The 4512-nt window shown below is 40.8% G+C and overlaps 1 long non-coding RNA gene across 1 annotated transcript; it reads left to right on the forward strand.

The window, feature by feature from the left end:
• The first annotated feature begins 30 nt into the window (after window positions 1-30).
• Window positions 31-4047, forward strand: LOC122153732. Its single transcript, XR_006165615.1, has 2 exons — window positions 31-342; window positions 424-4047. It is a non-coding gene; the product is annotated as an uncharacterized LOC122153732 (long non-coding RNA).
• Window positions 4048-4512: the final 465 nt, after the last annotated feature.

Consider the following 4512-nt stretch of genomic DNA (forward strand, 5'->3'; position numbering starts at 1 on the left):
CTTTATTGTATTTGTTTTTATTACAGCTAGGAAAACAGATGTTTTCCTTCTCACCAGTTACCTTGGAACCACTGAACTATCAACTAGTTGTGCTGTGTAAAAAACATTTTAAATACAAGATTCATGGAATCTTAAAGCACCTATGTTTGCAAGAGATACTGCTGTTCAAGAAAGGAAGATGCACTTTTTAATATTTTCTATATGAAAAATGAGTTAATTTTGATAAGATGATGAACAAAGATGTTTGTTTAGAAACTTGCAGCGGAGTTACTAACTATAGAGAACTATGAAACCTACACTGGGTGAACTCTTCCTGAATTAATAACCGATCTGATAATGAAGGTTAGAGAATCACATGGACACTGAAAAGGCTCTACTAGACTATCAGTTTTGTTCCATTATATCTTTCTCCTTTCCCTTCAGGGTTTTCCAGTTCTTTGGCTGCCATCTTTGTGCCTGCAGGATAATCAGTGGCCCTTCCCACCCACTTTAGCTTCTATGAAGATGTCGAAACCACTATATTCTTTCATTCCTGCAGCTTTATTTAAGACATGATGAGCCTAATAACTGTTCTTCAACAGCAGAGGTACAGTCCTGTGTGCCAGGAGCCCTTAGTTTTGCTGTGAGGTCAACTGTGGAACATCTCCAACAAAATGGTGACAGCATCCACTTGCCTTACTCAGTGCACGCACTTCCCTTTGATCTGTGGGGGGGAATGCAAAATGGGCTTGGGGCTGTCCTTTGGAAGCCTACCATAAAGGATAGGGTAGTTAGCATGGCCCCAGGTGCTTGCTTGGAAATAAGCTTCACAGAAACTAAACCATACTTTTTCCTGAATCACTACTGAATAATGGAGAGCTGTAGTTTAGTCTGGACAACGCTTCATGCAAGAGACTATGTATTTTTCACTCGGTCTCAAACTGACTGCCTCCCATCGTTCCAAGTAAGCTGTTAGAAAGTGGAAAAAAAGTGTAAATTCTGCCTTATGGTGGTTTAAGTTAGGGTAACATTGTTGACTCGTGGCCAGACAAATTTGGAAGTTATTTGTCAGGCAGCAGAATTGTTTAAAAGGTCAAAGTGCATGACATTTATAATAATTTAAAGAGCAGTCTACTTCTGTAATTTTTGCAGCATATTATGTGCTGTGTCCATGAAGGAAAAGCAATTAGTTATTCATAACTATTTCAATATATTTTGTAAGTCTTAAGTTTTGGGTCAGTTCTGAACAGTAGGGCAGAGAACCATTAAATGAGGACTTTGGCTTGTTGCCTGTTTTGGCAGAAAAGTGCTTTTCCTTGCCCCTAAGCTCAGCTACTCCTGATTGCATGGCTATGGTTAGTTATTAGCCTTAGCTGGGTAGGGAAGATATGGATCTACTGGTCAGACAGGCTGCGTAGGAGGAGCACTAAGAGTTTATTTGAAAAGGTGGAGTCTGTAGTATTTGTAAGCCTGTATCTCGGCCATGGACTGGGACTGACTCCATCTTACAAGAAACAGATGGCAAAGAGGAGTTGACAGACCTGGCAAAGGCTTGCCTGTACCCTCTGTTGGGGCGGGGGCAATTAAACAGCCAGACAGACTTAGTAGTTGGTTTGATCTCTATTTTACATTTGTAAAATGGTGATTCGTGATTTCAAAGGCAGGCCATTGGGGGAAATATGTATTTGATACTGTGGTAATGAGTTGCATGAGAATCTTAAATGTGAGAAAGACAAACCAGTGCAAGTCTTGTTAGGATGGGATCAGCAAGGTTGGCTTTTGGCCTTTTCGAACTCCAACATGAAAGAGTATTGGTGTGTTGGGTTTGTTTAGGCTTTATTCACTGGCCTTCACCATGCTATGAAGATGAGAGTTAAAATTGGAGAAGAGATGAGAAAAAAGTAGCTTCTGTCAGAAATAATTGTTGAGAAGCAATGTCTGTGGTGTTAATTCTCTTCTTCCTCTGATGCATGTAAAGAAATAGTTTCCATGACTGAAAATCTTAGTTATTTAGAGCTGCATCTTTCAACTGTTTTTTGAGAAAATTCTAGAAACAAGGCCAAATGTGTTAGTACCTTGGATAATAAATATATTCTGTGTATCTGTGTACAGCATGAGATAGAGAAGCAACATCATGCATCTACACGAAGGTACATTTTTTTTATTACGAGTTTGCTTCAAAATTACCCAATACTTGGTTTGGAAATGCTTTTTGTCTCCAAAAATTACCAAGGTTTCATGTTGTTGATGAAAGAAAACACATTTATACAACTAAAAAGTTTCTTAACAGGAAGAGCCAGGATGTGAATAAGAAAGGGCCATCCGAATCTGTAACAGTAGCAATAATATCTTGAGGCGAAGCTGAGGATTTTTTTTCATGTTTGTGCCCAATATATGTGAGCTTCCCCTACTCCCCTCAACCTTCGGTTCATTCACAATCCCATGAATAGTTTAGTAGATTTTTTTTGTCCTAATTTACTTTTGTCGATACTTTCTCTGAAGCTGAGGAGCTCACCAACTCAAAGGTCTATTAAAAGCCTATTTCCCTGTAGCCATCAAGAAACACCTACCACCTTGTGGTGAGAGGTGATACTATAGCCCTCACTTTTCCCTTGAAAATGCAGCAACGCTGAGGGCAAGCGAGCCCGTCTGTAGCTGCAGAGACCCAGCAGGGATATCCAAAGGCAACTGCGGTGGGGATGATGGTGTAGCTAAGGTGCGAAGGTGTAGTCCTGAGGATCTTGGGTTTGGTCACAGTCTCTAGTTTGGAGAACATCACACATTTTTTTGTTTTGCACAGATGCGTGGTGTTTCTTTTTTTTTTGTCTCCCTAGCTGGATAAGGACTGAGACACTATGTATGTGTAGACCATGACATGATCATCTACTGAGGGGGGCAGACAGGGCAGGTATAGGCACAGGACTGCTCCAGTATCTATTGCAATGCAAATGAAGAAGTGATCCTGACTACTTTCAGAATCCTAGAGCATTGTGTCACTGATTTAAAAAAGAAGGGACGAGTATGTTTTAAGGGTTATATGGCCTATAATTGGTTTTCAAGAGGGCTGGTGACTTTTCTGTCACTCATTTGTCCTTTGGCCCTCATCTGTATCTTGTTTACTCTTATGCTTCTTTTCAACCTTTCGCTTTAAAAAGCAGTCACTGCAACAAAAAAATAGACTACTTACTAGTTTCTGAAGAAGCAGTAACATTTTAAGCTTTTGAATGGGTAAGCCAAATTAAAAAAAAAAAACAAAAAACAAAAAACAAACAACCTTTTTATTTTGTTCCCTGTGATTTGTAAGATTTGTGCTTTTAGGCTTTAAACTGAAAACTGGAAGATCTGGAGCTAAGTATTGACCTATCTAGGAAGAGTTAATGGAAGGCCACTGATTAACTTGTAACTAAATAATAGCTGAACCAGCTGGGCTGTCAACTGAGATTTTAATGTTGGTGTACCAGGAAGTGGTGACTCATGTGCACTTTGAATCTGAAGCCTTTCAAAGAAGCTAGGGGAATAATTTCAGAAAGTGCTGTAATGCACAAACAGCTCCACTAAAGCTATGGAAGACACAACATCAGGCTTTTCTGCTGAACAGTACAGTGTGTCAGAGGCTTCACCCCTGTAGCCTGTACTACTCTATTAACTAGGGGAAGAAATTAGTTATTCTGGTACCACACGACAATATGAAAAAGATTAGCTGAGTCTTCCACTGGGCAGGTTTCTTAATGGGGGCCTAGTAACTTACTTTGCCTCACTGCAAAGCTAGATTATGTATCCGTCAGCTCTGGGTGAGGACAAACAAACTTCTCATAACCCATATTTTCGATCTGCTACCAGCCTGTTAAGGACTCCGACGACACCTGCAGAGAGCCATTGAGTTTATTAATATTGAATGGTCATAGCGATATGTACAGTGAGGAGAAGCTTCTGGTTCTGGATAGGATTTTTCTTGCAGGATGGATATTCAGGAAATAATTCATTAAAATATACTACGTGCTGCCATGGATCGTGTTGTGGAGGCCCAAAAGTGGTGTCATTGACCTAAAAATAAATTGGGAAAATCCATGGTCTGCTTATTCATTCAGACAGATGGTGCAATTGTGGCCTCTGGCCCAGAAAGTCTGAAACAGATGATGGTCAGAAGCCGAGTGGGTTGTACTGTGCGCTTGCCTCAGCCCTCACCCTGCTCCTGTACGCTGCTCATGATGGCCAACTGTCCGTACTGGTCACGGCTACGTGACCCTTTGACTTGGTGTGGTACAGCCGGTTTTGTCGCTACCAGACCACAGATGTCTTGTGCTAACCTCAAAAGAACAGCAGTGGTTAGGAAGCTGTTTTGTCACTGTATGCATCAGAAAAAAGGACGAATGTAGCCAGTGGGGGAGCCAGCCTTGTCCCTAAAGTCAGCATAACTTTGGGCTTGGGTACATAGGCTAGGAAGAAAAGTAAATAAGCATATCTGAACACTGAGAAACCACAAGTAACCTCTTACAGAAAGTGCTAGATAGGGCTAAAAAAGGAAAAGCAGCC

The sequence above is a fragment of the Tyto alba genome, unplaced genomic scaffold (assembly GCF_018691265.1).
Source record: "Tyto alba isolate M040663 unplaced genomic scaffold, T.alba_DEE_v4.0 Super-Scaffold_22, whole genome shotgun sequence".
Lineage (NCBI taxonomy): Eukaryota > Metazoa > Chordata > Aves > Strigiformes > Tytonidae > Tyto > Tyto alba.